Source organism: Hakea prostrata, unplaced genomic scaffold (assembly GCF_041222555.1).
Source record: "Hakea prostrata isolate BN-2017 unplaced genomic scaffold, UWA_Hpros_2 contig_23, whole genome shotgun sequence".
In the NCBI taxonomy this organism is placed as follows: domain Eukaryota; kingdom Viridiplantae; phylum Streptophyta; class Magnoliopsida; order Proteales; family Proteaceae; genus Hakea; species Hakea prostrata.
In genome coordinates, this window is record NW_028291142.1 from 344,021 (window position 1) to 355,563 (window position 11,543).

Below are 11,543 nucleotides of genomic sequence, written 5' to 3' on the forward strand. Positions count from 1 at the left end.
TTTTTAGATATAATTGAATTTAGGACTTTTCAATTTTAATATTTGCATTAGATTGGGTTGTTTAGGTTAATTTTTAAAAATCCCCATCCCTCAGATCCCACATGTGTAATTTTTGTTCGAAAGATCACGTGGATTGCGCTTCAGGTATGTCCTAAACTCTCCCTTTTGCTATAGTTATTTTCTTTGAATTTTACTTATTTAGCTTCTTTTTTCTTTCTTTCTTCTTCTGTGTGTATGCATGGTCGTTGGTCCCTAAACCCTGAGTTGACTCCACTTGACTCCACTTGACTTAGAAGAGACTTTGGCCAACCTTAGCAGGCAAAGAACCATGGCAAACTATGAGCCTCCAATGAGGCCTTTGAGTGAGCATTTCATTCCTACGATATATACTCCGGTTTCTTGTATTAAGTTGCATGACATAGAGACGGCTCAATATGAGATCAAATCTAGTGTGATTCAAATGCTACCATCTTTTTATGGACTTGCCAATGAAGAGCCTTATAAGCACTTAGATGAGTTTTTAGAGGTGTCCTCCACGGTTAAAATTCAAAACCTCTCAGTTGATGCTTTAAGGTTACTTCTTTTCCCATTCTCCCTTAAAGATAAAGTTAAGCATTGGCTTCATTTTTTGGACAATGTTAAAATTTTCACTTGGGTAGAAATGCAATAGGAGTTCCTTAAAAAGTTCTTCCCCATTGGCTGTACCAATAGCATTAGGAGAGAGATAACGAGTTTCTCCCAAAAAGAAGGAGAACAATTTCATGAGGCATGAGAAAGATTAAAAGAATTACTTAGAAAATGCCCCCACCATGCTATTCCTAAATGGCAATTGGTTCAATGCTTTTATGATGGCCTTAGAGACCGACATAGGAAAATGGTTGATTCTTCTTGTGGTGGGACTTTCATGCAAAAGAATGAGAATGAAGCATGTGAACTTTTTGAGACCCTTAGTGAAAACTCCCAACACCATGCTTCAGCAACTAGGACTGAGATTCCATCCATTGGGCAACGAAAGAGGAGCAGTCTCTATGAGATCAATCCTACCGTTGAGATGAGTTCTAAGGTTGACTTGCTATCTAAGAAATTGGATTATCTCTTGTCATTAGGACAACAAACCACATCTCCACTTCCTACAAGTTCCTCTCCACCTAATCAGATTGAAGCATGTGCTTTATGTTCTAGCATATCCCATCATGTCAGTGAGTGCTATTTGGCTACACAATACCCTGAGTTTGTTAAGGAGCATGCACATTTGGCCCAAGGAGTCTCTACATTGGGTAATGATCCATATTCCAATACCTACAACCCAGGATGGCGAAACCACCCCAATTTTTCATGGTGAAACTCAATACTCAATCCCTCTAATCAAATACCTTATAGGCCACCTCCATTTAATATGCACAAAAATGCCTATAGGAATGAGCAACCATCATCTCCACAACCCTCACATAATTCATCATTTGAGGATAAGGTACTAAAGGTGCTTAGTGGACTAGAGAAAAACACTCAATTGTTGCATTCCCATCTCAGTCCAGTAACAAATTGGAAACCCAACTTGGTCAACTAGTTGATGCCATTAGTAGGAGGGAGGTTGGTCAGTTACCTAGTCAACCAATAGGTAACTCTAATCATCAAATTGGGTCTAGGAAAGAACAAGTCCAAGCAGTCTCTATTGTGACACGTAGTGGGAAGGAATATTATGCACCTTTGCCTACTCCCAAGCCATTGCTCATTGATTTTGAGAGTCGAAAGGAGGTTGATTTGAGGCATGAGACTGGCGATGATGCACATAAGCCTAGTAAAGAAACACCTGTGAATATTCCCCATCAATTTCCTTGTAAGGGGTTGCACATTCCGATTGTAAAGGGTCATACTCGTAAATCTTACACTCCCAAAGCCCCCTTCCCTAAAGCTCTTGAGTCCTCAATTCCAGATTCTAGAAAGAATGTATCTTTAAGCCCAAATAGAGATGAAGAGTGCTTTGCGATTAACCTTATTGATGAGGTAGTAGTTGATTATATTCCACACATGCTTATTGATGATCCCCTACAACATTACTTGCCATTTGGGGAATCTAACCTAAATATTGAGGAAGTCAACACATTGTTGGACTCTTCCACTTCTTTGGAGCAGTCATCATTCACATTTAGATTTGAGCTTCCACCTCTATTGGCTGCATCTCACTGAGTCTGGCTGAAGACTCTAAACTTAGCGCTTTATGGGAGGCAACCCATTTGTTTAGATATTATTTCTTGTTCTTTTTCTTTTATTTTCTTTGTTTGTTGTTAGGTTTTACTATTGTGTGCTCTATCATGAGTTCAAACATTGGGTACACTCTTTCCTCTATTTGCTTCTATCATTTTTTTTATATATCTTGCATGCACTGAGGTCATTGAATATTTTAAGTGTGTGGGGGGGGGGGTGTCAACTGGAGTAAGACTTGTTGATAGTTGGTAGAGCATTGTCACAAAGATAAAAAGTGCCCAATTTTTCTGGCTTTGGTAAGATAAATGTTTTAATTCCTTGCTTAGATACAAAATGAGAGTTTAAGTGTTTTAGAAATCCCATCTGATGTAATGAGCCCCCTCTTGAGAGAATAGTAATGGGTAATACATTTTGAGACTAGGGTTGAATTGGAAAATAGGAACTCCAGGTAGTCCAAAAGGTTTGACCATCTAGTTGTCTTGTATTGCCTTGTGCTTAAGGTGACAAGTTGAGATCGATTTTAGACTATTTAAATATGAAGTTAATTGAAGTATAATGTGAAGAAAAAAAAAAGAAAAAAAAAAAAGCTGAAGTTTAAAGGTTAGACCTCCTTCTTAGTAACCGGGTCTCGGTGTCACCAACATCGTGCTTCGCGTCAAACAGTTGGGGTGTCTTTGGTCCAGTCTTGGCCTGTAGCCTAGTTGGCTTGAGTAAGTAAGTTCGAGGGGTATTCTACACCTAGTCCCTTAAGGCCATCTAGCTTGAGAGCGGCTGACCCAACACTCGTTACATAGGCCATCTAGAAAGCTTAAGAAGCAAGACATTGCATGGATTAGAATAGTGACCATTAAAGAAAGAAGTGAATTAATGTGCTTATAAAGGTGAAATGTCTAAGAAGGTCAATATTGCTTAGATCTTGAGCTCTTGGTATTATTTGGTACCTAGTTTAGTCTTATCTGAGGGTGAACTGGTAGACTAAAGATAAGAAGAGACTTCTCGATTGAATTGTTTGCCTAGAGCTAGACTCAAGAGAGGGTGTAAAGTGCTTAAGTGTGGGGGTGCCTATATTCCCTTCAATCTTTAATGGAGTGTCTTTGTCTTGGAATCTGTCTTTTTACTCTTACTATTGCCAGAATAATTAGAAGAGCACTTAAGAATTTTGTGTGTATATTCTCTGCAAACACTCATGAGACAACTCGTCCACTAGGGTAACCTAGGGGTTCAAAGACTTGTTGCACATGTTAAGTGCAACCGTGATTCCTACGAAAGTGAGTTAGGTTTTTCTTTATTTATTTTCCGGATTGCATTTATTGTTTCGTTTTGCTTGAGGACTAGCAAAAACTCAAGTGTGGGGATATTTGATAAGCATGCATTTACCATTATTTATTTGATTTAATTCCCCATACTTATTTAATTGAAAAGAGCTAATTGAGTATTTTTGTGTATTTTTCAGGAATAAGGTGATTTTGGATATTAGAGATAATATGGAGTAAAGTTGACAAATATATTAGATATTGGTGGATTTTAAATCATGGCATTCAATATTGTTGCCCAAGAAATCATGAAAAGTGAGATCTTAGTCAAATTGGAAGCAGGTGGAGGTCTAAGGAACAAAATTGGTAATAAATCTGAAAATCGGGTAAACAGACATATCTTCAGTATTTTGAGCATATCTCTCTCGTATGAGCTTGGATTTCGGTGATTCAAACTTCTATGGAACGATATTAAAAATATCTACAACTTTCCAGTTTTGCGTTTCTCCAAAATCCTAAAGAATAAAGGTCAAATCGATGGGTAAAGATAGGGGATTCATTGTGTGCGGGAGACATAAAAGAGAAGCCAGCCACAAAGAAAAGGAGAAGACGGCGAATGTGGCTCTCATCTCTCTCATTGCTGAAGAAGAAGACTACATCTCTCTCTCTCTCTCTCTATGTTTCATCTTTATTTTTCTTATAAACTTTTTAATAATGAGTAGCTAGTTCCTTTTCTTTGGGATGTAGATGAACCATGCTTATTTCGTTAATTTGATTGTTCTATATCTTCTAGTTGATTGTGTTTGAGTTTGGCCAAATATGTTCTATAGCTCAGCAAACTAAGCGTGCCATGCTTCCGCGAAGGACGATAGTCTTGCGAAAATAGGGCATATCTAGGAAGATCATTCCTAATTTGCTTTGAAGTGTAGAGTTATATCGGTTAGGGAAAAGCATTGGGGATTCGAAATCCCAAAGATCTTCACATATTCATGGTTAACGTTTTTGCATTAATTAGTAGATTTAGTTTAAATTTAGTTTTGTTGAATTCAATCTTAGTGACTTAGCCTTTTAGTTCTCCATATTTCAACCCCGTAGTTTCTGCTTGCTAGATTAGTATAGGATTTTATTTTTGATTGGTTAGCGACACGATCAAGCCTTAACCAAAGAGTGGCACGACTATAGGCATCTCTGAAAGTAAATCCTAAATTAAGAATATGGAGGGGTAGATAGAAGCGGGAATGGAGGGAGGAGAGAAGATTAATAAAGAATGTTACTTGCGAATTGAACAAACGATTCGAATCTCAACCAACCCTAACAACCATATGTAGATCTAAAATGATCTAAATCTGCAATTGCTAGACCCAGAGAAAAACGAATCTAAAAACTTGAAACTTGAAACTTGAACTTGAATTGCATTCCATAAAAAAATTAAACCTAAACATTCAATTTAGAAATTTAAATCTCACAAATGCAAGCAAAGAAAACTAGAGAAAACCTAAATAAACTGAAGAGAGAAGAAAGAATGCTTCTACTAAGCTCTAAAACACATTCTCCTTTGATGGAGTATGCTCTCCTTTTATAGATTTTACATGAGATATGAGGCACGGCTGAATTTGAATAAACCTCAGGGTTCCTATCTGACTCAACCAATTAGGGTTTTGATGTACTAATCGCGCCGACTTAGAGAGATCAGATGCATAATTCCATCATTGGATTTGAGGTTTAAGTAGTCGTGAAGCTCTCCTCCAAACATCAGCACGATTGGACATTGGATGACCGTTCGATGAAGGGCTTGATCGAAACTGGACAGAGACATTCAAAAACGGGATTTTCGCCTCTTCCTTCTTTAAAAATAATTATTTTTCCTCTTTTTCTTTCTTTAATTAAATCCCAGATAGGAAATAAGATATTGAAGTTTGCAAGGACTCTTTTCTCCATTTGGACTGTCACATCCCCCCAGCCGGTACCCTAACTGGCATACCCGGGAGTGTGATCCACTGCCCCGAAGATCAAGTATCGAGGAAATCATCCTCCCACATATACAATAACATAAACATAAATAGGAAATAAATCAAGTTTTAATATTATAAACAAGGTTCAAAACAAGAAATGAACAATCAGTATAATCAGAGTGCGGAAAGATACCAGATATCCAATGATATCAAAAAGGAGTAAAGTGAGGCGGAAACTCACTTTACCAAAATAGCGGAACATAGTATGAAAATCAAAAGGGATTACAACTAAAACAAATGTACTAAGAAATAAACTAAGATTAAGCGTCTTCAAGTTTATAGATAACGTCTTCATAAGTATGGACTTCATCAATCCAATGAATCCGTTCTAACTCTATGCCATTCTCAAAAGTAGTACGCAGCTTAATCCGCCGAGGGATCATCAGAGTAAGCTTGATCGTTGCCAGCACCTTGCGTGTAATACGCTTCATCAGCTTGTGCTTCGCTGTACTACTCGTCATAATACTCTGTACCTGCAGGATAATCTAACAAGAAAATGTACAAAAAGGAATGAGTTTCGAAGAAACTCAGTAAGGCAAGTTAATCCATAACATCATAGATAACATGTGGCAAAACATAACATGATGCAATGCAGTATGAAACAAGTAATGAATGTATGCATCTAACTCTATGTATGCTGGTCTCTATGGTAGACATGCTTTAAGTCATAGCACCGTACTTCTTTGGGAAGGTCCGCTCACATCCTCAACCATTTAAGATATCTTGGATTCTCTCACGGATCATTTCACCGGTCTTGAGCAGCCGGTTGGTAATGGGTCCTGCATCCCTCGGGACAAACCATGGTAGGGGGTTAAGTCAACACACTCTCTCACATCCATTTGGCATAAGTACTGGCGCATGTCAAGGAAAAGCCTAGCCCAATGCAAGTCATCTACTCAGTTACATCAACTCAGGTCCAGATACTTCCATTCCTCGTCCCTGACGATCCTTTCCGGTATCCTTTCCACTAGAGTCCTAATAGTCCCTGACTACGGACTCATCAACCCTATTGGTTATCCACATATGGTAAACGGGAAGCTCTCATGTCCCCTCACGGATTATTTCACCGGTCTTGAGTGCCCATGAGCCCAAGTCTAGCCATATGCAACCCTCCAATAAATGGCCTCTTTCGAGTATCCACAATGTGATCCATGTCCTCTCACGGATCTTTTCACCGGTCTTGAACGCCCACGAATCTCCATTGCTACCACAGGTCGTTCGGTCTCAATACCCTTCCGATTCGGGTCTAATATAATAGGGGTATATCCTAGCCAAACACTGCTAGACAGCCCTAGGTATGACAACCATTGATTCGGGAAAGCGTCGATGGGCATCTTCGGAAAACAGCCCATACTATTCCCTCCGATGTCTAAGGACAGAAGCATCAATAGGATACTCCCCATTCCCAAACCAAACTTAAGCAAACACATTCCTAGATCAGTCATGACATACACAACCAACAGTTCATCATATGCAAGAGAATGTAAAAGCAAAATCAGATTAAGCAGTAATAAGTTACTCATATAACATGAATAATGAAAAAGATAATATAAATAAGTGCTACTGTTCTCACAGTAGGAGATCAAAATTAAAATACAACAACAGTAGGTAATCTCATAGTTTCATAAAGAAGATTCCAGAGAACAAGCAATCTATGTAGTTAAGGAATCAACTGTCCTTACCTGATTATCGAAGAATATGATCCAAAAATCAAAGAGAGCAACTCCAAACTTAGCAAATAGATTCCTAACAATCATAGATACAACATTAGGAAAGATGCCTAAAAGATCAGAGAGCAAACGAATCAATTCGGGCGAAAAACGAAGCTACTGACTCCTTTGGTCGAGTGCTTGGTAGATTGGCCCCGTCGACCAAACAGTCGACCAAGCAAGTCAGTACGGAATTGTACAGACTGCTTTGGCCATAACTTCCTCGTTTGAAGTCGGAATGATCCGAAATTCGAAGGGGAACTTCCTAAGGTATATTAGGATCATATAGTAAGATAAAAACATCAAGTCTTGGGGGAAATTTGGGTTCTTGATTTAACCCAAGAATTTAGGGTTTCAACCTTATGGTTCCCATAAAAAGGTTGAGATCACAGAATGAAAGAAAATTAAATAATTGGTCAAAGACAATAAGAAAATCATAGGAAAACTAATTTAGGTTTCTAGAAATATTACCCATGAGGTTTCCCTTGCATGGGAGATTAACAAGAGTTTCCAGAACTCCAGCAAGGGTTAGGGTTTCAAGAAAACCTTCGGCTAGGGTTGAGATCATGATGATGATCATAGATCTCAAAGAAACGAAGGAGTTCACGAAGGGATGGTTGCAAGGATGCAGCATCAACTTCCTGATCTCAATCAAGAACAAGATCAAGAAAAGAAAATTAATAATTCAGAAGAGATACTAACCTTGAATTGTAAGAACAGAGAAGAGAGGTTTCAGATCTGCAGAGGAATCTTCGAAATCACCAGAGAGAGTTTCGGAGAGGTCTTCTCACGTTCACAAAGTGTTTAGGAGGCAGCCGTAACAAAGAGTGACGAAGTAGGGTTTAAATAAGAGTGAAAAACCCTAAAATTACAATTTCTCGGATTTCACCTTCCTTTGGTCGAGTGCTTGGTCGAGTGGCCCACTCGACCAGTCAGTCGACCAAGGCGATGATAAGGAATAATCAGGGATTTGGAGGATCAAATGGGCTTTAAACCTTATGGGCTTTTGCATACACATCCAGTAACAAGTCAAGTGTGAAGAAATACCTTCAAACCAAGTCAGATAATACTCCAAGTCCTTCAACTAATCTCATATTCAGACAACTGCAGCTTCCTTTCCAAATCTACACAGACATCCAAGTATGGAACTCCATTAATAACATCCATGGGTTCAGAGTCAAACACCATGTCTTCTACTGAGATGGCCCATAGTTGGCTTCTTTCTTTACTCCGGGTCTTCGGACCTAAAAACAACCGGGTTACCGGGTCAAGGTCAGGGTTAGATTAGGGCTGGGTTTCACATGGACTCTCTCAATAATATCTCTGTAGATTTGATTGATAATTTATAATCTCAGCCGTAGATCAAATTTGCCTTCTTTATCTCTTCAATATTTCGGAGTTGGCCCATAATCACACATCTCTAGCCCATCATGCTCTAGATCAAGCCCATTTTCGCATTTGAGAATTTGAATGGACTTCTTGACGTGTAAAATTGCATGATTCAAGCCAAAACTCCAAATATTTGCTTAAATCTTGAAAAGTCCTAAAATCTGCAAAAACAACATAATACCCAAGGTAACTCCCATTGAACCCCATAGAAAGAGGGATCTTGGATTCTGAAGAAAATATATGGAAGGAAAAAATTCAAGTGGTTAAACATGATGAGAAGCAAATAAGATCATTGATGGAAAGCACTACCGATGTAGAAGAGCGGATAGATGATGAGTTACGGTGGGTTTGAATTTGAATTTGAATTCAAAGGCTTATCCTTTATAGTCCGGAAACAATTCTGCAATGAAGGCTATACAACAAAATTTTAAAAATAAATAATACCTAGAAACCAAGAAAGGAGTCTTCTCATTCGAGATGAACTAATCTACAATAAATCTATTCCAGGGAGTCCAACATTTTTCCTTTATATTTGTCATCGTGGTGGTTGACTTTAGTCTACTTTATATTTAATTTTCATCCTTTTAAGTTACTTAGATGGTGGAGCTACTGAATGTATTGAACAAGAAAAATAGCCAGAGAACCAAGGAATGAACCTGTAACCAAGTACCAGCAATAGTTATAGAAGAAAGCACAACTCGAACAGTGTTGATACAAAATCCTGCTCATCCTTCCTTGTCACGTTCCTGCTGTGATCGACCTTGGAGGTCAAGGTACGTCTCCGAGGAGCAAGTCAGTATCAATGATATGATCTCAACTACTCAATAGAGAAAGTAATTGACCACACAGAATATGAATACTTTCTACATATAGCTTGCTTGAGATGCTTATATAGCTTTAAATATCAGAGTTAGACTTCGAATATAACTCTAAGAAGAGTTGTGTCAGGAAAGTAACCCTAGGAAGAGTTATTTACCTGACTTATCCTTCTAGGTAATTGATAGGTGATAAAAGTCTACCTTGATTGGGCACCCTTAACACGATGGTCGGACCGTCCATTAACACTATGGTCGAGACAATTGTATTGAACCCGCTGGTCGGACCGGTCAGGGTAGACTAACTATTTTAGTCATTAACAGAAGCCCCCCAGTCCATTGGAGTCGAGGATAGTGTGTTCGACTCAAGGGATTAATTACTCCCGTGTAGGGTGTCCTTGATCGGTCCGAACAGGTACCTCCTTTATTTTTTCTTCTACATTTCTTCTTTTCTACTTTTTCATTTTTGCTTTTCTTGAGAAAACAGAAGTTGCTATTGCTGCTACGGAAGCTCTTTCTTGCCTCTTATCTTGAGGTTACTGCTTCGCTTTCCCATACCCAGACCAGTAAGTCCTTTGTTCTTATCTTTTTTCTCCACACTTTTCTATGGTCGACAAGTGTTATATACTTGTTCGAGAAGTCATCGTGTTTCTATGGCTGAGAAGTAATATGCTAAATAGCAAGGCAAAGAGTTGTTCAGCGAGCAAAATATTTGCATTAATGCTTGTGTTGGATCAACCACTTTTGTTGGCCATTCTTGCCCTTGGTCCTCTTATACTTTATTTTTTGTAAAATTCCTTCATTAACCTTGATCATGATTTTCACATTTTTTGCAACTTTATCGGAGACTCCTTTGCTTTGTCTTCTTGACCCTGGTCGGCCTATTTGAGGTCAACCATAAGTCACTTGGTAATGGTGTTCCATGTTTGGACCAAGGGACTAGATTTTCCTCTTAATCAAGCTTTGATTTGGTTAGGTGATTTTGCTCGACCAAAGCTGCGAGCTGTACATTTATGGGGATAAGATCTTTTGTATCGTCTCCGTTTAAGCCAGTGTTATAGTTGAAAATGCATCTGAATTTTCATAGTGCTCGAACCTCCACTCTAAGTGTATAAAATGCATGCTTTATGCCCTAATATTTCACACATAAATGTGCTCATCAGGAATCATCAGTGAACGATGTAAATTCCCTTGGGGCACATAGATTCCAAAAGTTGTTTTGTTTGATAATCGATACCCTCATAAATAATTTGGCATAAATGCCATAATTCTATACCATGGTGAGGGCATTCTTGGAGAAGGCTTTGGAACCTCTCCATTACCTTAGTAAATGACTCATTCGGTTTCTAACGAAATTGAAAAATATCATTTCTTATTTTATTCGTCTTAGAGAAAGCAAAGAATTTCTTCAAGAATAGGATAGTAATTTGTTCCCATGTAGTAATGCTATCCCTAGGTAAGCTATAAAGCCACTTTTGGCTTGATCCTTTAATGCAAATGTAATGAATCGTAGTCTTACGGCATCATCAGTGAGTTGTTGTACATTCGTAAGGACACAAACCTCCTCAAACTCCTTAAGGAACAAATATGCATCTTGATCAGGTAACCCATGAAATTGGGGTAACATAGACAAATAATGAGATTTAAGTTCAAAATTATTACCCCTCACATCAGGTAAACGTATACAGGAGGGTTTTGCAGACCGAGTTGAATAAAGTCTATCTTTAAGACTCTTAGGTGGAGGCAGGTCTTCCATGCTCATGGTAGACACTCGGACAATTCTATTTGTAGAATCACGAATCCAGACACACATGCACTAACCACCTAATGCAATTAAAGGCTCTTATGAAAGAATGAGTATTTTTTTATTTTTAATTTTTTTTTTAAAAATAAAGTACCTAAAGAAGAAAATAAAATAACAAAAACAAAAGGGAAAGTAGTGAATTTCCCACCAAAAGGATAGAAACAATGATTCCAAAGCCGTAAGGTTGCCGTATAGTTGAGCGCTGTATAGGTTTGACAACAAATGAATCCATATAGTCTTCGGAGCCACCTACAATCGAATCCTGAGGATTCTGCAGTAGACTGAGGACTACTATATGTTTTGTTTCTACTCTAGTTAAGAGTAATATCTTTGAATTTTTTTATTTTTTTTAAAAA

The 11,543-nt window shown here is 38.2% G+C and overlaps 2 non-coding genes across 2 annotated transcripts; one reads left to right on the forward strand and one right to left on the reverse strand.

The window, feature by feature from the left end:
- Positions 1 to 709: 709 nt before the first annotated feature.
- On the reverse strand, positions 710 to 816 carry LOC148999219 (small nucleolar RNA R71). The gene has a single exon (XR_016170991.1). It is a non-coding gene; the product is annotated as a small nucleolar RNA R71 (small nucleolar RNA).
- Positions 817 to 10,655: 9,839 nt separating this feature from the next.
- Positions 10,656 to 10,762, forward strand: LOC148999220 (small nucleolar RNA R71). Its single transcript, XR_016170994.1, has one exon. It is a non-coding gene; the product is annotated as a small nucleolar RNA R71 (small nucleolar RNA).
- The last annotated feature ends 781 nt before the right edge of the window (positions 10,763 to 11,543 follow it).